The 22,560-nt window shown below is 38.8% G+C and overlaps 1 long non-coding RNA gene across 11 annotated transcripts in view; it reads right to left on the bottom strand.

The window, feature by feature from the left end:
• The window catches only part of LOC148337015 (uncharacterized), a 150,418-nt gene extending 128,356 nt beyond the window's left edge, over window positions 1–22,062 (bottom strand). For 6 of the 11 annotated variants that reach the window (XR_015843243.1, XR_015843241.1, XR_015843242.1 and 3 more), the window contains exons 1-2: window positions 22,008–22,062; window positions 10,379–10,458 (exon numbers count right to left, since the gene is read on the bottom strand). This is a non-coding gene — a long non-coding RNA (uncharacterized LOC148337015). Of the gene's footprint in view, window positions 1–10,376; window positions 10,459–22,007 lie in introns of all 11 variants that reach the window. The other 5 variants (XR_015843247.1, XR_015843249.1, XR_015843248.1 and 2 more) reach the window with 2 other exon arrangements.
• Between the last annotated feature and the right edge of the window lie 498 nt (window positions 22,063–22,560).

The following is a 22,560-nucleotide window of genomic DNA, read 5'->3' as shown; positions in this document are numbered from 1 at the left end:
GAGGTCTAGTTTAACAAGCAATGAAAACTTTAATAATAAAACTTTAACTTAACTGCTTCCAAAAAATAGGACAACCTTTTCATGACAAAATCAGCTCTTCTACCATCTTGCAGTATTTTTCCGTATCTCTTCTTTTGTATTTTATACATGTCAATTGGCAATCTTCCCGTGCTTTGCGTTTGCTGGGACCCCGAAAATAACGGACCGGAAATGACGCATGCAACATGAGGAATGCAGCCCCTCCTTTCCCACTTGAAAAAAATAGCAAACTAAACATTTTTTTTGTGTTACTGTAGCAGAAAATAATCCAATACTTATGCATCAAAGCGACAATTCTGTTATTGTAATACCGAATTATCGCCAAGGGAGCGACTGAACTTACATTTTCGAGAGGATGGGCCCCAAGCTAATGTTTGGAAAACTAATTGTTTAATTATTCTTTTTTTAATGTGTTGCAAAATAAATACATTACAAAATAGAACTCAAAATGTCATTGCAAATTATGTTTGCGGACCCCCAAGCTATGGCATGCGGACCCCCTGTGGTCCAGGGTGCCCAGTTTGAGAACCACTGCTTTAGGCAGCTTAATGAGGATGGAAAGATATTCTAATTGGAAAAAGTTATGCGTGACGATGGTGTTTTCCAAATAGCGTCTCTGCCTCTAGGGGGTGTACATCTTGACGCTGTTAATGAGGGTCTTTTTCATATAATTAGCACACCGGGGGCTCGGCAGTTTAATTACCAGATAGCCATTCCAGACGTACAGTAAATACGTCACAATACAAGGATGTGACGTCTGTTCGTGTTCGACGACTTGGCTATTTTAAGGCATGTGAATTATTTGGGTTAAGCAACAATACGGAAGCAACACAATTTTACGTCTGATCAGCTGGTCTTGATGATGTAAGATAATACCTGACAGGGATGTCTTCTACGTTCTGTTTCAAGCACATAAATGCTACGAGGCTTTTCATAGTTTTTTGGCCCTAACTTCAAACATCAACCGTGCATTCCAGTTACCTTTCTTTGGACTTTTAGGTGACCAGGATGGAAACCTAATTACGACGAAATCAAAACAATGAAGAAGCACTCACGGCCCTTTTTAATCAGTGATATCAAAGTTGTCAACAGACAAGTCTTGGAATTTGCCTTACATGGCACCTTCAAAGCAAACTTGCGAAACTTCCAGTTTAATTTCAGGAACGGGTCTTCAAGACTTTTTCATGTGTCCTGCTGTGATAGGTATGTTCACATAATTTAGCTGTAATCGGAATTATGAAGTTAACCTGATTGTTGACTACTAAAGTGGGAGGTTTCATAGTTTACCATTTTTTTTTTATTTTATTTTTTTTTTTAGGTGGTTCTCCGGATCCAATTTCAAAGCAAACAAAAAAAAAACTTTCTTTGTGTTTTACGCTCTGTTGCCATTTTAATTGTACAGCTTTTTAAATAAATCCAGTGCAAGTGCAGCAAATCATCAACAAACGCCTACACAACAACAGCGAGAGGATTCACCGACGCAGACAATTCCTCAAAGTGCGTCCCAACTTTATCTCGGCTGTCGACGGAGGCGAGCACTTTTAATCATGCCGATATGATTGAGTCACTTTTAAACAATAATGATCGCGGCGGGGGCGTCGTTTGGGAGGAGGTGATCAATCAGAGGCTCATTGAGCTTTAATTCATGTAGATGCACACCTAATACTCATTACAAAGATGCAATTTCCAGCCAGTCAACATAGATTAATGGGCCCGAGCGTCTCGGCGCCAGTCGCTTCGCGCAGTGCCGCGCACCGCACAGGATGGATGGCGGACGTGACTGGTTATAACCTGCGCTTGTTTATTTCACGTTTATGACAAACAACTATCAAAATGGCATTATCCCAACAGTGTTGCGTTATAAAGTTAGATTAGACCTGAAGCTTGGCAAATGTCAGCTTTCTTGGTCAACCTAATTTACAATTGAATAGAAACAAATCAATTGGATTGAAAAATGTCACCATTGAGTGTATTAATTTTATCGACATTTTGCTGCAAAACTAGCCTCTAATTTGGAAATGTAATTCTATATTGAAATAAGCTAAAAACATTTAAAAACTATGAAAGCACAAACTATAAATTTAACCAAAAATACTTGGTCCAAAAATGTCCCAAAAGTGCATTTTCGTTTGCAGCCGAAAGACTTTTTGTCCCCGAAACAGCACGGCCAAAACAGGATGTTCTGATGATGCTAGCAAAAAAAAAAAAAAACTTTAAAGCAAGCACTCTGGCCTCTGGGCGGGATAAACAGTGCGAAAACACACTCTCGGACAAGCTTGGGATAAGATTGGACACCACGACCAGGCGCTGCACCTTGGGAGACCGAGCTTTTTGTGCTGCTCCACGGCTCTGGAAAAGCCTTTCAACCCAGTTGAGCGCGATGCGGAGGCTGAATTCTTTGAAAACAGACTTGAGAACTTTATTTTATTTTTTTTGAAAGGCCTACAACTTGTAATTATTAATATGGTTTCATCCCTTTCATCTGATTGCTTTTCCTTTTGACTATGTTTTTATATGCTTTTACCTTTTTAAGTCTGCCGCACTTCAAGATTGTGCCGATGAAAAGTGCAGTATGAATTAAATCTATTATTAGAATAAAAATTAAAAGCAGGGGAAGAAAAACAGATACGCCCATGCATATTATATATATATATATATATATATATATATATATATATATATATATATATATATATATATAAGTACTAATATTCAAAATTAAAGTAAACCCAGACAAAACATTTAACAACACAGTGGATGTGTATAAACATCAGGTGTCTGTGTATCTGTACGAGGCTTAACTTTGGTTTAAAAATGTTTCTGTACAGCAAGGGAAAATAAAAGGTATCATAAATTAATGAAATTGTCATTTGTATTTCACAGGAAGGGGGAAAAAAAACACTAAAACAAAAAAAAATAATTTCGTAGAGCAATCAATGAAAGCAGTCAATGCTCTAACTTGAGGTAATCTATATTATCTTCTCTAGAAAGTATGTCCATTTGTGGGAATAGAAAATCTGTGGAAATGATGAATTAATTGCAAATGAGTTGAGTGATGTAAATATGAGTTCATACGACCAACAATACGATACGATGCAACTTCATGACTACATTACAGTTAAAGTTAAAAAGCCTCCGTGCCCGCTCATTGCGACCATCTATCCCACATTAATTGGGTTTGGTGCTGTCGGAATCCCCTGCTCACGGCAGCCGCGAAGACAAGCATGTTTAACACGACAATTATGATAATTGCTGAGGGTGGGCTGTAGTGGATGGGGTGAAGGGGGGGATAGGCAAATCTGATTAAGAGCCCTTCTGCATGATCAAATATTAATCTGATGTGTCTTCACTCTGACCCGGCTAGGAACATAAGAAGCTCTTATGGTCTTATGCATTAACAGATTTGCACGGGCTGAACTCATAGCAACTAATAACAGTGGACATGTCGGCTGTCTTAGCCCCGGAGGGAGCATGCGGCTGCTGCTGCTGCTTGCAGGCAGTTACCATCAAGTTCAATCAAGATATACAAAAGGGTTACTGCTACAAACTGCATTGAACCCCCGTTTAACGCAGAACACACATACTGGATATATATTCGGGTGTAACGAAAACTGATTTGAATCGTAAAATCGGTTATGATTCACAAAATGTGAGTGTGTCGAATTAAACCGATTCAAATCCTCCCACGTCAAACTGAAACAATCTAAAATTTAAATTAATTTCCATAGTTAATGCTTTAACTTTGACAGCCCTAATATATATATATATATATATATATATATATATATATATATATATATATATATATATATAAACAATTATTAACAATTATAGAGAATAACCTAATTACGATTATTTTCCTAAAAATTGCCATTTATTTTTCCAACTTCCTTTTACAATGGAGTGTTCAAAATTTAATATTTATTCCAACAAACAATACACACTTTTTTTTTTATCTGATATAGAATACAAAGGTGAAGGCAAATGAAGCTTTAATTAATATTAAAGAGTTTATCCACGGCAATTTCAGGTGGAAACTTCATAAATATTTGGATGTGCAGTTTGGTAAAACATTAAACATCTTTTTGTGTTTTGGATCGAAAAATACGGACAAATTCATCCTTGTAATATTTGACCACTTGACAACTTTATTCATCGTGGCTCAAGAAGCTGCAAACTATCGTTTGTGTGCGCGGGTGCGTGGGTGTGCGTGGGTGTGTATGCTCAAACTTTGGACACAGTTACAAAGTCAAGCCATCTGACAGCCATCAGACACTTCCTCTCACACACGTTCTGGGATACGACATCAGCCAAAACATTAACTAAATAGTCAACACACGTGCATTGTGAGTTTTTTTTAAAATTTTTTCCATACGTGGGAAGATTTAACTATGCGAGCGGAAAAGGATCAAGCATGGTGAAAAGCACGGCTGAAATCTAGCACGGCAGCGATAGCTTAGTGTTCTGCAGCGCTCCCACTTCCATTTCGTCAATGAAGTAATGACTATTTAAATCTCAGACTTCGCAATTACAAAATCGCGATTATATTTGAAAAAGCAATTAATCAATCAGCCCTACAACTTTATCCTTAAAAATATTAGGACTGCTCTGGTAAAATTGTGACTTTTACTCATCGAAATACAACTTTATTCTTGCACTGTTGCAACTTTTAACAAACGTCGCAGATCTTTTCATGAAACACACTCATTGTAACTTTGCTTTTCTCCTTTATTTTTGATTCACGTGATTTCACAACCTTTTTTGCATTTGTAATGATTTCATTTTTAAGACTCAGCATCCCATTTGTTTGTTCGGCAATTCTTTCAAATTGTTCATGATTTTGCTGTGACCGCATTCTTTAACCAACAGAGAAAAAGATGAGGGAAACAAAAGTGAGCTAAGACCTTCATGTAATTGGTTCCGTAGCGTCCACTGGCTTCCCAGTTCTGCGATGCGGACGGCGACTGAGCGTTTAAATGCGATTAGAATGATATGAATGTAAGACAAATAACAACAGAAAAACAGCTTGTTTGAGTCAGTGGATTATGAATGTGGATTATATCTCGCTGGGCCCTCGTTGCCGAGAGACTACAGGGATGGGCGAGGAGGGAGGAGGCTTTAAATCCAGATGACCTAATCTTCTTTAGGAAGCATATTTAACTCGCTATGATTTATAAACATGAGCAGGCTTATTCAGAGGTCAAATCTTAATTCAAAACATATTGTTTGCTCGGTTGGGCATTAAGCGCAACAGATGTCCCGGCCACCCGCCTTGTTGCTCCTGAAATGAAGACTCAAGTAGCGTATGATGTGAGATTGAAAATAAATCAAGAGTTATGTATAGTTAGCTCAAGTACAAGTTGTAAAAATAAAATGCTTGCCACTCAGTTCTGTTATGTCATTTGATTTTGATGGAACTGCACGATTAACGTGAAAGCATAATGACGTTCGACATCTTCGATCGACGCGCTTTGAAAGCGAGCGAGCCTCCGATTATTCCGTTGATTTCCACCCCTGGGTTCTCATGATTGAATCTGTACTGTTTGCTTCACGCAGTAATCCAGTGACAGCGCATGCATTTAATTTAGCGCATCGCCCTGCGAAACACACGTCTAAGGTTGTTAGTGAGAATGAACCTTCTTCACTAATATGAGATTAACCCAGAAGCTTTTCGACGGAATAAAACAACACACGCAAATGCATGCACCCACACACTCGAATACATACATATACACATACGCACACACCCGCACGCACGCGAGCACACACATCGGCTTGCTTAATGGGGGGAAAAAAAAAAAATCAAATCTTGTGTTGTCAAACTAAATTCTGCATCCAAGATTACATTTATCAAATATTAAAACGTAGTTCAAATTATTATTTCCAATTTAGAAACTTTGTGTGTCCTTGGAATTTTGTATCAAAATTTGAATCAAAAAGAGTAAAAGATTAAATATTTGACTTTGAGAAGTAAAAGTTTGACAGTTCAGTTATTTATAGAAAATAATCTCAATTTGTATAATTTTTTTCCTTTAAAAAGTTTGTTGCCATATGATGCTAATGAAATTAATGAATAAAAAAACGCTGCAAAAAAAAAAAAATCCAATTTAAAAAAAAACATTTTGGTTTGACTTTGACCATTTAGACGATTTAATGGAAATTGAAGCCACACGACACGTTGCTTGTGATCGCTTTGTTGAAAGGCTCATGAACTCCTTGACGTGCATACTAATAGCAACGTAACCTTTGGAGCTTTATTTATTTAGTTGTTTATTTGCTTCACATTCTGCATTAAAAAAAATTAAACCTTTTTTCTTTTTGTGTTTCACCCGATTTTTTTTTTTAATTTTTGCATTTATGTGCATTATCTAGTTCCCTTCCCAAATGGAGTTTTATGAATAAACATCATGAGTGCCAATTAAAAAAGTCAGAAAAGTATGACTTTAGAATTGAGAATGAGAATAAAGTTGAAGTGGTTGTAGAACAAAAAGATGCAATGTTCCAGGAATATTGGAATCGTTCTGAATTCAATGAGAATGTCGTTATATTAAGAGGAAGAACTACTAGTTTTGAGAAAACTCAATGTATCGACTAAATATCAAATTTTGCGAGAGTAGTCATACGATATTATATAAGGATTCTTGAGAATGTTGCAAAGACTAATAGAAATAAAACGAAAAAAAAAAACATTTCGTGTTTAAAAAAAACTACTTTTGTATCATCAAGACTTTCATTTTGAATATTAGTTTTATACTCATAACATAACAAATAATGTTCAAAACAAAATGTATACGTTTTCCTTTTTGGGGCCAGGGGGGCTATGGGTTTGTCATTTGAAAGTGAGTTTCCATAATTGGCCGCGGATTACTTCCAGTGTGGTGCCTGTGCAGGTGCACACGGGCCGCCGTGGGTGTATCAGGTATCACCCAAACACACACACACACCCCCACACACACACACACACACACTCACATCTATAGACCCTCCCCATTTGTCATGGTGAATGAGCTGTCTGCCTCGCTGCACCTTCTCAATCCATTTCCTTTGGCGGCGGGCCCCTCTACCACCCACCGCATACGCTGTCATCCAACATTCCTCCTCTTCCTCCACGACTTTCCCCACCTCAAACTCACCCCACTTGTGGGAAAAAAATGGGACTGTTACCCCGACAAGTCACAGGTGTCCCTCCTAATGGAGTAGAATATTACTCCAAGACTACAAACACTTGCCTTCCTTGTTTTTCCATCCAAAGCCTGCTCTTTTACTTCCATCTGTAAATGCCTCCCACCATTCCAAAAATCCCAGATCCCGGGCAGCATCCTCTCGGTGACTTAAAACTTTCAAGGGAGAGCGAGAGCAAGAAAGAGAGCAAGCGAATTGGTGGGGGGGAGGAAGGAAATAAAAGGCAAGAAGCAGCAGGGAAGCTATCACCCAACACTATCCCTTTTTTTCCCCCCACAAAGGAAAACCAGGAAATCTCCACTTATTTCAACAAACATTTGCTTCAACTCAGGAACTAAGTCCCAGTGTGACTTTTTTACTCCCCCCACTTACAGAATTCCGGAAGCATTTGCAGCTCTGTGAAGAGATTGTAGCACCATCTGCTGTCTAGAGGAGAGCGTCATGGAAGGATTTCCCAGAATAAGTTACATGTGCAGGGGGAACGTGACTGAGCCTCGTCAATCAATGAAATCAAATCAAATCAAATGAATAAATTCCTTACAGAAAAAAATACCCACAAAATTAAGTGCCTTACTGAGTATTTGAGCTGAAAAATAATGCACTAGATGTGTGTAAAGTGCATGCGGTGAAAACTCTCCATTACAACCCAGGCTAAATTTAGCTCCTCTCTGACACGCAAAGCTTGTTTCCAGTGCGGGACCCGAACAAGTTCAATTCCGTTCAAGAACCCGTTCATATTTTGGGCGAACATGAATGGAGCGTAGTGATATTTTGTCTGATGAACGATCTGGCTCGTTGTGGAATCGCCAAACAGCAGTTCAAAACGTATTTGGCAATATATGAGTGGACTGAATTGCAGCAACATATTGGAAAAAGAAATGATGAATTTAGTTGAAATATTTGAATAAGGCACTATTTTTGGAATGGGGGCAGAATCCTAAGTACCCACAAAAGCACGGGAGGAACATGCAAACTCAACTCAGAAAGGCTGGAACTCTCTGAACCGTGACCCCATGTCCATTAAGTGGCTCTCAATGTTTTGTAAGGGAGTATTTCAATAAATGGATGCATTTCAAATGGATGTGTCACAGAAAGAACTTCAAAATAAATATATAGTTGACTTTTTCAGGAAATAGCGGAAAAAAGTTAAGAGATAAATAGCAAAACGAGCAGGTTGTCGTTCACTGTACTCAACTTTAGAGACCCTCATTGCCCATTATAGGCCCGTGCAATCTTAGTTTTAAAGTTCACAACGTCCTCTTCTTCGCCTGACAACGTGACAGAGCGCCAGATATAAACAACATTTTTTTCTTCCTCACACTCATTTCCTCCGGTGGATCCCAAGTCGGGGCTAATAACGAGTGCTCGGGCCTTGATTGCACATCCATCACTGTGACCAGAGGAGATGTTTTACTTGGGAAATGAAATATTTCGCGACCCCGTCCCCTTTTCGGCGCGGAGGAGGAGAGGCCCCGGGGCCCAGCTGAGTAAATACTCGAACAGGTAGCCCGCTATATAGCGAGCGGTGACGCCGTTGTTATTATGAACTTATAGTTAAATAGGAAAAACAGTTTCCTTTCCAGCTGAATAGTGACAAATTGTACTTGTGAAGAGTGAAGCTAATATGAAGCTAATTCACCGTTTCACCTGGTTTTCGAATGCTTGGTGGAAATGTGCCTTGTTTCAGTCACAACTTGGCTTCATCTGGTGCTTAGCAAGTTTCATATGTGCTAGAAACATGTTTCCACCAAACCAACGTGGCTATATGGTTAGCTGTTGCGTTTGGAAACTTGAAATTCTGCCCAGTATAGTTAGGTATAATCAGTTAAATTTATTTTTGTCAAGACTTTATATTCGCAGCTAAATGTATGCTAACTCTGCTCGCACTTCCGTTCCCTTCAAATTATCCCAACATTTTCAAATATGTATTCCCAATATTTAAGCATACTAATATGCTAGCACTTTTTTTTCTATAAGCTACCTGTGTCAACCATGCTAATGTGGCGGAAAGGTTAGCTTATAAGTCACTGTGTCAACAATGGAACTGTGGCCTTAAGATTTACTGTTATATTTGAAAACAAAAATCTTGCCCTATATATTTAACTATACCCAGAAAGTGATGACAACAAAAAATAGAAAAGAAACATGACAAGCATGTGTAGCGTTTATGTTGTCATTCATGCTAGTTACTCTATACGGCTAATGTTTGAATTGTGCTAAGATCTTAAATGATATCAAATGTGGTTAGCTATAACAAATAAGACTTGCTGTAGTTCTTTTTGTGAATAGGTTCCTTAGGATCGCAAATATGTTAACAATGCTAACGCTTGAACCAATTTCAAATGGGCTCGATGTGTCGCAAAAATCCGTCTCTGAATTAACAGAAGTAGTTCGGCGTTCGTTAGTTCACGGACTTGAAAACGGAGGATTTTTTTATTTTTTTTAATGTCTTAAATAGAGGACACACCCTCGAGTGACTAATTGGGGCACATCTGGTAGAGGGCGGTGTTCAGACATGTTGAGGTGGGTATTCCAATTTGGTGCTGATCCAAATACAACCATCCACGGTTTTGTTTTTGAGTAGGGACATAAAATGTTATGTTGCAGTTGTGTTATGTGTTATATTATGTTTTCTCTCTTAAACTGTAAATACGACAAGCTCGGATCCCCAAACAAAGGAATTCCAAAACACCTTACATTACCCTTTAAAATAATATCTAAAAGACGATTTGATTTCAGCAAAATCCACCAGAAGTGAGCATTCACATGCAGCAAAGACTGCCGTAACTTCCACTATAAACGACGAAGACTTAGCCCCTCCCCAATATGCATAGCATTTCTTTTAGTCGAGATGCATCACTGCAACAAACATCCTTGACACATATTACTATTTTCCTTTTTCAAGAGGCCTTTAGCGTCATTCTGTGGTATTTTAGGGCTTTGCAGAAAGAAGGGGAAAAAAAGTATTTTTTTTTAAATGAAATATTTTCATGGCTACGGCTACTTTAAGTTGAATGGCAGCAATTCAAACAAAAGTAGAAAATGCCCTTGATGAACGCAATACCGTAACAACTGGTGTATACACAGATTTTTGTGTTTTGTGGGAGTACGCCACTGAAGTTATTAATGCTTTACAGTAGAAAACCACATCTCACACATTGCCGCCTTCAAGGAGAATCGGATCCTTTGCTGTGGCTTCCTTCATCTGTCTTCAAAGACTCCTAATGAGAAACAAAGCTGGAAAGAAACAAAAAAAAACCAAAGAGCATTGCTATCTTTGGTAGAAAAGGCAGAAAAAAAAGTAAAAATGGAAACAATTTAGGAAATGTTTCCAGGAAGCAATGACCTTGGTGAAGATCCATGCTGGAGTTCTATTAAAAATCGTGACTTGATGGTGCGCTAGAGATAATTTACGAGAAGCCACTGGCAGTACGTAAATAATGAGAGCACTGAATGGCGCTTCAGAATCCAACAATCTCAACAGAGTCAGCGCCTGCAACATGTAACACTTGGGTAAGCCGGGAGGAAGTGCACAACTCGGGTGAGAAAACACCTTCTTTACGAGCATATGTTCACCGAAGCCCTGATAACATAATTCAACCATTTATGCACAAAACACCTGAGGAGAGAAGTCTGTCTATAGAAAGGCGGCATCTATTTTTGTTATGGAATAAAACACAACTAAAAAATATACATTTAACACGTTTTTATTGGGGCTTACGGGTCTTTCCATCGTCAGTATTAGAGCATCAGGGATACGCTGAAATGGAGTATGCAGTACGACAAGATCACCAAGATCACTAAATTATTATCATTATTTATTTAAACATAGGGCTGTAACAAAAAAACAGGTTGAACCGGAAAATCATTTTTGATTTGAAAGATGCGAGTGCATCGAATCGAACTGCTTCACTTTGAAATATATTGAGATACATATCGAATCGTCTTTTATTGGCGAGTTATAACTTAGAAGGAAATGGCACACTTACAGGACTTCAAACTTCATTGAAAGGTATGAATAAGTCATGACATTATACCTTCTCTAACTGTATCATATGGAATCAAATCGTTAGACCACTGAGTCGAACCAAATAGAATGGTCCCTCTTTAAAATCGAACCGCCCTTGAATCGTTTCACACGCCATACATTGAAAAGTGTATCAAATCGTCTTTTATGGAGTTATCATGTATAAATGGATTGAAAAAAAAAAAAACTTTTAAACCCAATTGTTGACTAAATGGGAATAAACTAAATAAATGAATAAATAAAAATATTACCTACCAAAATGTGTAATCTTCCATGTTTGAAGTGGCAATTTTCCAAGAAAGTGGCAATGTGACACATTTACAATCTCACACCGTCACTGAGCAGAAACGGAAGCCAGATTGCCTGCCTTAAAGTCATCTTAACATTAGGAATTTCGTCTCATTTTATACTCACGTTGCTTCTGTTCAGTGCAGTCACAAAACTCCTAATTAGAAGTTGACTATTGATGAAGACAGATGAGTTGTGACTGATAAAGCTCGATTGAAATCTTACCTCTCAGGCTTTCTCAAATGACCAGTCAGCATTAAAGGCCCGCATATTGTGTGGCGAAGTGCAAATTGATTGATATCGCCGCAAAGCATCAGCCAGACGCTCAGAGGGAATGAGCGCCATTGGAACCCGAAGCCAATTATATTTGTTTGTTTCTGGGGAAACGGCCACTCAGTACATTGGATCAATGTGCACTTCGGAAGGTCACAGCAACACATTTGTGCTGAGGAGTTGCAGTGGGTGGGTGCTTGAATTTCATGAAGATGCTGGAATATTAAAGTATTTGAAATTTCAACTATTTGATGTGGAAACTTGTTAAAAATTATGTTAAAAGAATGAAAGAAAGATGGATTCTCGCAATAGTTATTTTTCCCCCCCGGATGTTTGTCTTTCTATTGCCACAAGAATTAAGTTATATATATATATATTTTTTTTTAATAACATGTTGAAGTCATGTCTCTGTCCAGGCTGCCCAGTATGATATAGCTACATTAACAATACAAACAATTTTACAGGGAAAAAAAGTAATAATAGCCAAAGTATATTACATTTTAATCATACAATGCTTCCATCCATTATAATCGAGAAAAACAATTGCAGGGGATAACAACTTGAAAAAAATAATGTTTATTGGAAAAAAGAAATTACTACAAGAATAGTCATATTTTAGCCACATTAAATTATTGCGAAAATTCTGACATATTTTGGAGAAGTATTGGTCCCTGATGCTCACCTACATAATCACACATTATCAAACAATGAAATAAAAAAATCATCAAATGTACAAAAACATTGTCATATTATTTCTCCGTGAGATCTATGGTTGCCATTATTTGTTAAATATTTACAATATTCCCAGTTCCACAGCAAATGTATTCAGACTTTTAACATTAAATTCCCACCTCTGTAGCAACGTGATTTGAACGTCGAATAAACAAATAACGCAGCGTGGCTCACCGACATTCTTCTACGCCGCCTATCGACGTTCATATGCAAATCTAATTAAAGGCCATATTAATTGCCCCGGCAGCCCCGTTGTTGACAGGAAACTCTCGACGCGCCAGCACAGAGGACTTCCTCCTTATGGATTGTTTTACCTCGCTCGTCTCCGAGGACCAACTCGGATCTATATTAATTTCCTCTCTGGCAGTTATGCGGGGCAGGTTATGAACTGTGCTGTTCCACTTTTAATCTGACGGTAATTTAGTAATGTGCAAACTAATTGTGCTGCAATATTAATGTGCTAGTGGGAGCAGTTCATAGAGGGGCAAAAAAAAAATCAATGCTGAGAATGAAGAGAATTAAATTGCGATATTACAGCCGTGCGTCAATTGCTTGTTATGCTATGAAATGACTGCGGTGCAAGTCAATGAAAATGCGGGGGAAAGAGCAAGTGGTTATTACACAATGTTAATGTGTCGGCCATGACGACAATGCTAACCTTCTGATCCATTCATTGCTGTATATTGTTTCATGAGCAACATTTTTATAAAGATTGTGTGTATATATATATATATATATATATATATATATATATGCATATATAAATTGCGATAATGCCGTGTGCAATATGGATACCTCAATGACACGCAATCATTTTCTCAAAATTAGGAGCTGCAGGTGATATATATATATTTTTTTTTTGGGGTGATCGGCAATGAAACGTATTGATTTAAATATGCCGATCAAGTTTTTTTCCACGAAAATCTACCGAACACGATCGGTGGCTGACCGATTGAAGCAATTCTAAAAGACTCACGTCTTGAAAACAAAGGTAACTCCTGAGGATTATTATTGCAATGTTTGGACAAATTTACAAAAAAATGCTTTTGAGGCCTATATTACAAACTTGAAGGAGAGAGACTAGGGTAAATAGCTTCTCTGAGAGTGTCAACAAAGCCTTTGCAAGTCTCCCGGCCACAAATATATGAATGTTCACGTGATCGTTTGATCCGACTGGCATAGAAGTTGGCAACTGAATTGCCGACTAGCCCGCCACCTCTGTTAGCAATTAAGACGCTGGACGCTTATGATGGATCACCTTTGTTTACAGTGTTTAAAAGGAGACAAGTACACACAAATAGTCCATTATAACCCGAACGCTAATCCGAGGCAAAGGCCTCCTGCCTACAAAATGTCAGCAATCAAATCGTAATAACATTTCCCATCTTTAGCATGAAATTATGTCCGCTTTATACGGCGACTCATACATCTTAGCTTGACGGCGTTCAGCCAACTGTGACCATGACTGTGCTGCAAACTCATCAAGGGAGCCGTTCGGACTTCCTCAAACAACTTCAGAGAAATATCCTGAAAACAGAGATTTGATGGATGTTTAATTGGCCTGAGAGTAAATGCTGAAGCTTAGTTTAACAGGAGAATGTCAGATGAGTGTACAACTGAGATGGAACGGTCCAAGAACAAGATTTCAATCTGCTCCGAGTGCAAATGTTTGATTTTTTATACACGCGGTACTTGAGTCAGCAAGGGACTTTTAAAAGGATGAAAACCTACTTCCAGCCTTGCTTCGAGCATCCTTTTTTCAAAAAAATTCTAATCCTTCATCCTCCGTTCCAAATATGGGTGCCCTTTGTTTTCATGAATATTTGCTTGGATTTGACCTATACATGGGAAGTCAACCTGCGCAATACAGCGTCTCGCATTTCTTTGGTGTAATAGCACAAAGGGCAGACTTGTGCCTCAGGAAGCAACCTGTAAGTGTGGAAGTTGAAAGCAGTGCCAAGGAGACAACAGAGTGTCTTCTGTGGGAAAAAAAAAAAAAAAAAGTCACGTAAGCCTCTGCATTAAAAGGTTTTGAAAGCGCTGGTGGATCCCTGAGCTCTGGGTTAGTCAGGAGTCTTCGGCACTGCCCAAATCACACTAACCCCTCTGTTCTGTTCCAACAAATTGCTAGTACCACACAGCTAATTGTCTGCCCAGACGCTTTGTAGTCTGAAGGTCAGCTCGGGGTTAGCGCTTCAAGTCACAGCCGCAGTCGGACAAGGCTGATTGGAACGAAACAAGACATTCCAGCCCAGAAAGAAATACACTACGCTTTCCATTTTGGCTAATTTACGCCGTAAGCATAGTTTGATGTGAGCTGATGGGAATCAGCGGGATTTTAAGTTTAATCATATTACTTGATCATCTGAGTGCTAGTAATGGTGGAGGCCAGCTGAGAGATGCTTATCTGTCAAAAGTGGAACACAACAGATTCATGGCCAACTATTCACATCATGCAATATTCTATATTTTTTCCTCAAAACAAACAACTCTGCGACATTTTGCACTTTAGTGTCCTTCCATCCTCTTCTACATCAGACAACTCAGAGGGAAAATGGGAATGCAATTTGGCTTGGCTGTGATGTTCCGCTCAAAAAACTGCAGCATATCTTTGCAGTGTTGTGTGAAAAGTTGTTTTTTTTTTGCCCCCGACCCCTGAATGCAAGACAAAACTGAAAGCATCCTGTCTGGCGGATGCTTTAACGGCTTCATCCACCGGATTGTTATCCTGTCTGATAAATGCCCAGTGACATGTGTAGCACACTTACACACCTGGGAGTGTTTTCATATCTCACAATGACATGTTGTGCTAAGCATCAGTGTGGGAGTCAAAGGTCGCCTGAACCGTTTAGCCTTTGAGCGGTTGCTAGGCTCTAAAAAGACGGAGCTCTCTGGCTGAATGATTCACTGGCGACAAGGCCACAACAGCTGGGGATGGAGAGATCTCGGATCTACGGGCCAACATGGGACAGATTCATCTTTCTTTGCATTCTGAATGCTAATTGGATGAAACTGTTAACACCATTGTGACATTTTTCGCACAGTCTCTATGCTTCCATTGGTTGGTTGGCTTAATGTGCTGCTCCTTTGCAATAAGATATTTGCGAAAGGCAGAGATCATTAAGTCAATGTATTCACTTATCTGACACTTCCTGTGTTCAAGCATCACACTGATAATGAGTCACACGGCGTAAGTTTGGAGATGTTTAAAAAAAAAAAAAAAAAAACATGTTTGCCTAAGTATTTTTTTGATGTAGTTCACGCAACAATTTTTATAATATTAAACTTAAAACTCATTAAAGCCATTGTCCGCAAAATGCACCCAAACACAGCGCAAGACTTAAGTCTGTTCCAGCTAAATGGCATGCGGACCAACTCTATCAAGTCTGACAAACATGTTTTTATGTAGTTCACCCTTGCTGGATGTCTGGCATTCCATTTGATTTGGTGCATTTTACACAAATGCTTCTCATTAGCCAAAATGGCTTCATGGTTAGATGTTAGCGCACCACCTGTTGATTTGGCATGCAACTCAAAGCCGCATGACAACTGACCCTGAGACTCATTCGGTGTTCAAATAATTGGTTCAAGAAAAGTGCCAAAGGCAGGATGAGAAGCGCCGGACAGGGATGGAGCTAGATTTCCTCGCCGCGGTCCACAGGAGCCAGAATCATTGATCGAGGCTAGCTTGCGGTGGAAGCCGCCATTTAGGCTGCGGCAATACAACGCTTCTCGTATTGATTGATGAGCCCGCTGCCGTTAATATTATTTATGAAAGCTGCGCTCGACACAACTCTATGACAGTAAGCCCACCTCTATAATAGGTGGTAATTGATGGAGGCCTCCCCTCTCGCCACTCACGCGGTTGACCCCATTGCAGTGGAAGTCAGGGGGGGGGATCGCCTCCAACGGCGTTATGATTGATATCATCAGATTACATAACCTCTCTGCGGAAGCCTCGTGGCCCCACTCAAGTGGGTGCATTGATTTTTGATTAGGACGCCACTCAACACATCTCGCAGGGAAGATGGGGAGATATATCCAGCGGATAAGGCCATATTTGTTATTATCTCTGCCAAGGAGGTTATGTTGTCATTGGTGGTTGGGGACCACTGCTATAGCCTGAAAGGGCCTACACTGGAATAAGGTTAAAATGTCCCGAAGTTTTTTACCTCCGGGTCCAAAAAAAAAATCAAATCAGTCATTCATCGTGATAATTTAGGGAGCAGTAGACCCTTAAAAAAAACACAACCTCACAATTGTATTAGATTAGCACAGCAGATCAAATGATGGAATCTCGCCGTCATTGCGCCATTAAAAACTGTTTTTATTGCAATTAAACTTCGTTCAGTGACGACGCAAAAAGCAATTTAAACTCTGTGGCGTGTATGTGCGCTCACTGGCTGAATTGTTGCATGACTGATTTTAGAGCTGTCACAAGAAAAAAGCTTGAACGAGGGCGGAAAAAAGCATTTAATGTGGACTGATGAACCATAACCGGGGTGGGCAACGTACGAAAGATCGGACATAAGCAACTTGTCAGAACATTTGGAAAAAAGAAAAGAAATCAGTTTGTTGTTTTGTCTAAGGACCAAATAATGAAAATAAGCACTCTTCAATGGAATGCGATAATAAGCACATTATCACTCAACATTTTTTATGGGGGTTCAGCTTAGAAAAAGTGAAACTTAACGGAACAAAAATGCTTGAGATGCTTTTGTTAGAAACTCACAATTTGAAAATTAAAATTTTTACTGCAGTTTTGCCGCAACATTTCACTTTTTAAATTTCATCAAAGGTTGAACAAAAAATGTTAAAAAAAAATAAAATATGGTGTCAGTTTTTTCAGGGTCATCCAAAATAATTTTTTTGATACTTTTCAAAAGAGAGAAAAAAATATAAGATAAATTCAACAATTTTCCTTTTGTTTCTTGCAGAGGATAAAGAATGCATTTTTTAAAATACATTTTGGAAATAACCTTGATGGGAAAAACTGCTCTACATATTGCAGATCTCAACAACTTTGTGTGTGTGAGTCAAGTCTCCTTTATGTACTGTGCAGTGAAATGAAAATGTCGATGAAAAACATGCAAGTCTAGGGGCTTTTACAGTGAGTGCAATCAGTGTTAAGGAGAGACACACTTGAAACTTTGATTTATGTTCCTTCATCAGTTTTTTGACACCTGCAGCATAATGGCTCCTTTAAAAAAAATGTTATCGTTTCATTTCGCATCGCGATGGCGTCGGACCACAGTGAGAGTTGTACAAAAATACATACAGCGGTGTGTGTGTGTGTGTGTGTGTGAGTGTGTGTGACCTCTGGTTGACCAGGAGCAGAAGGAACAAGGCCGGAGTTATGAAGCTGGGAAAGGCATCTAAACCTCAGTCGCGCTGCACTGTGAACAGGAGTTCTGATTCAAAGTATTTCTGGCTTGTGCAAAGATGATGTCAAGCCACTTAAAAAAAATGACACCGGGTCAAATGTTTGAGCTGAGGGCGCATTCACACATTGACTGTTTGCTTCCAAACGATATAAATGGAGTTAACTACTGATTAAATAAAGGAAGTAGCAGTCCAGTGAGGTTGACAAAAATGCCGAATGCACAAACTGTTGAACTGGTAAGATGACAGAAAAAAGTCAGGTAAAATCTCTCAGGCCACTTCAAATTTAAGAGCTCTCATTCATTAAATATGTTTACTGGAAAGGATGGATGTTTACATATCTTAAAAGACGATATATATATATATATATATATATATTTTTGCACCAGTCCAAGCCAGAGTAGACAACCTGCCACACAAAACAAGAAGAACAGTAGACTGATTTTTTTTCAACACCCACCCAAATAGTTTCATTTTTTAAGATGAATTTAATGATAATTTCTAGACAAATTGTTATATTACACAAACACAGTTTGGTTTCTTAAAAAAAAAAAAAAAAAAGTGGGCACTTGCAGACCACCTTCCACCCCTGTTGTACGTGTCCATGAATGAGCACCAAAAAGTCACATTTCCATAGACCACCTTTGTTGTTTCACAAATCGACTACCACCTACCAGGATCTGTGTTTAATTTGTTGTATAAACACGAGGACTGAAGCTGAGAGATGATACTGTTGGGGCTACACTGTTGTTGCTTCGCTTCAATGAATCCAAAGACAACTTGTAAATATGATAATAACACATCCCCCCACGGTGCACTTCCTCTCATTGTCTTATTGCACGTGTGGGCAATCTTGCAGATAGACTCGCATTAATTTGTTTAAAGATCTTCAATCCCTGCAACGCGATTCTCTTACAGCCTGCCTGTAAACACTCGGCGTCTTCACACGCTAAGCCCCCACCCTGCCCCTTCCGCGCGCCCTCACCGGGCACATAGTAAAGCTGTTGAATATGAACATTATGAGCTTTGCCTTCAAAACGTAATGGTTCACAAATCAGCCGCTATGGATTTTCTGCTGCCCCAATCGATGGCTGCTGGAAGTGGGTGATGATTTCCAGCTTTCAGATGTACTCCCACACCTAATTCATATCAGCCAGGGAGCAGGGAGGAGTTGGAATCATTTCATGTTGTTGGCAAAACAAAAAGGGTGTTCAAATAGCACAAAAAGATTTCAAGGAGGAAACCGTTTAATTTTCCATGAAAAGTCATAGAGTTGCGACAATTGACAGATTCTTTCAAGAAAGAAATGTGGTAATATTCCACATTTGTTTTCAATAAATAAATTGTAGCACTTGGAAGTACAAATGTTAAGGAGGAACCAAGAATAATGTCAATATCTTTCAGAGAGCAGAAATCTTAATATTTTGCAAATAAATTGCTATAAAGAAACATTTGTACATAAATATATAGCTTAATTTAATTTATTGAAAAGTCCCAATTACATTTTTTTCAATATTATTACAACAAAGCATTTATTACGGGGGGAGCACATTTTCATGATAATTTTTTAAAGCCATTTTTAAGATTACAAGGCAATATTTTAAAGAAAGAATAGGCACATGAGGATCACGTTGTAATTTTAAGAAAAAATATATAAAAGTAGAATAAAATCATGATGTTTTAACTAAACAATAATGCTTGGTTATTCAAAGGACTAAGTAAAAATAAGTTGTTAAGATAGTCCAAGAAAAAGTTCTATTATAATACATTTTTGAAAATTTGCCATGAAAATATCATTACATTATAAAAAAAGTGCATTTTAATAACAGAAAAATGTGTTTAACAAACACAAGGTAATTTTTCAGCAAATTAACATTAACAACAAGCATTTTGGAGAAAGCCACAAGATAATTTTTTTTCAATAGAGTTATGACATTCCAAAATTAAATGAAATTACTTGACGAAAGACATAATACGACAATTGTTTTACTTTTAGGTCTTCCCTTTTTCAGAGAACAAGTCGCAGAGTTGTGGCATCTCGGCAGGAAGCCCAATCAAGCTAATGCTAACTCCTGCGTATGTTGACTATTTACAGTGTGATCAGCGTCTGGTGCGCACGTGGCCACCATGACACGGGGTCCTTGTTGTCCACAGAAGAAACCTCAACATGACGACAGAACGAAACATTGGCTTTTTCTCAGCCGGGCATGATGAATGAGTTCCAATTAGGGCGCGGATGCCGAGTTTCATGGCTTCCTACAGCCCACGCCGCCTACTGCCGGCGTTAATCTCCCTCAGGAATATTTCCAACTCGCCCACGGACAACATCCCAAGGCAGGAGAAGACGTGTTGCTGCGCATTTTTACGTTAATTGTTTCACCATGTTAATTACATCTTGCGTTATTTTAAACTACAAAGTATAAACATCAGAAAGTTTTAGCTTGGAAAAATAAAAACAGTCACACATGTAGTCCCTTTTGTTCCTTCCGGCTAGCCACACTTACGATTCCGTTTCAAAATAGAATCAAGTTTTATGATTCAGTCATAATAACATTGAATGAATAATGGAGGAGAATGAGTATCCCATTTTTTACTCCCAGTTATGAGGGGTGTACCAAAAAGTGATTTGAAATGGAAAATCAATTTTGATTCAAAAGATGCGAGTGCATCAAATCGAATTGTTCCACTTAAAAATATCAAGCTTTGGGTTCCAATTTCGTACCCATTGCAAAGTGTAACAAAGTAATGGGTGGATTTTTTTTTTTTTGGTTTGACATTTTCATAGCCAGGCAGGTAGGAACAGTCGTTTGCGCCGTTGTGAGAGTGAACACAGCTGACTTGATTCCTGGCCAATAGAAGAAGCTTCCGGCATTTTATTTTAATTCAGAAAAGGTGAGGCAGGTGTGTGGTCTACATGGCGGAGATGGACGTGTATACTTATGAGGACCGGCAAGATCTCCACTTGCGGGAAATGTTAAGTTGGCCACCACAGAGCTTCCCACCTCCGATTGTGCTTCAAAAATATAAAGGGGTCTCCGAACCCGGAAACCTGGAGGCGACCGACAAAGCTGGTGGTGGAGAAGCTACTAATATTCCAGGACAAATCTGTCGTTCGACAAAAAGACACGTATCGAATTGTCTTAAAACTTAGAGATTTATCTTTGAAGTCACTGCCACATTTACAGCACTGACAAGTAACTCATTGCATCAGACCCTCTGAAACTGAGCCGTAAAATAACGCATCGAAATACCTCTGAATGGAGGCATTCCACACTCAAATCAAACCATCCTAAAAACGAATCGCATCCCATGTATCGAGATAGGTATCGAGAGATGTACACGCCCACTGCGTAGTAATTTTATTCAAGAGGAGTCTTAGGGCAACATGAAAGTATTATACTGCAGCCTCCAGAGCTCAAGCACAACAGCAGGGTAAGCTAATATTAGCGTGTGCTTTTGTGTCTCCTCAAATGTTCCAATGACACATCAATTTATCTGAGAGGAGACTGAGGACCGGCAAGGAAAGGACGCTACAATTATATGAAACTGCACTCGTGTAAAGTGGAGACTGTGGATTAACACTGCAGTGTCGAGCGTATGCTAATTTTAGCATGTCCGTTTAGTTTACCAATCTATCGCCAAATGTAATTACTATGACAACTGAAGTATTATATAGTGCCTGCCAACTAATTAGCAAAACCACAACTAATTCAAATTTTAAATGCATTTAATTGTTGTTAATGTTTGTGCTTTTAGCTGTGTGAAGCACATTGAGTTGCAATCAGCCATTGTATTAATACGACAGCATAGAGGCGAGGGTGAGAAGTACATGATATCGTAATCGTCCCGCAGGTGGTTCAGCTTGGAGAGGAAATGGGATCTTTACACCCAATTTGAGGTGAAGTGACTTGGACTTTACATGTAGGTTATCCCGTGACCCCGCTGTAATGACTTCCAGACTGCAGGTGGTCCGGTTCTTGTACGTTAGATTTACGGTGAAACGGACGGTAAGGTAACAATCGTCGCGTCTCATTCAGATCATGAATGACAACATGTTGCCACTCGAAGCAAAGATCGTGTTTACCTTGTGATGTGCGTGCCTCCGTTGTTCGTCAGGGATGTTATTCCCGATGCAGTCTATGGGAAGGAAGCAGAAAACAGCTGTTCAACAGCCCTTGCGGCAACACAGCAATCAACCTTGAGCTCAATCTAGGTTAATTCAATTATTGTATATTTAGCAGCCAAATATCCACGTCTGCTGCAGACATGAATAAACCCTGTACTAGTCATTTTGCTACATGACAGTTCAGCACATACAGTATTGCATTTTTGGGTGGTCTGAGAAGAAATAATTCAAAACTGTAGGGGGCGCTGTAGTGTAAAAATTTTGAATTGTTCCTTAGTGCTGAGTTTGTGTGGCCCACTGGAGTAAAATCAGTGGATTAATTTGTTGACATTTCAGAAAATTCAAGTCAAGTTGTAAGGCTTTTTTAAATTTTTTTATCTTTAGAATATAATATATTTTTGCTATGACAGTTTGATTATCATAGTTATTGTCACAATTGGTTGGAAACATTTAATTCCAATTTGGTCAAATTACCGGTATATTTTTGTTATTATGTTTTTTTTTAATATAT

This window comes from Idiotropiscis lumnitzeri, chromosome 5 (genome assembly GCF_059441095.1).
Source record: "Idiotropiscis lumnitzeri isolate Australia: NSW breed Sydney's pygmy pipehorse chromosome 5, RoL_Ilum_1.0, whole genome shotgun sequence".
Lineage (NCBI taxonomy): Eukaryota > Metazoa > Chordata > Actinopteri > Syngnathiformes > Syngnathidae > Idiotropiscis > Idiotropiscis lumnitzeri.
This window is presented reverse-complemented; position numbering and strand designations above follow the sequence as displayed.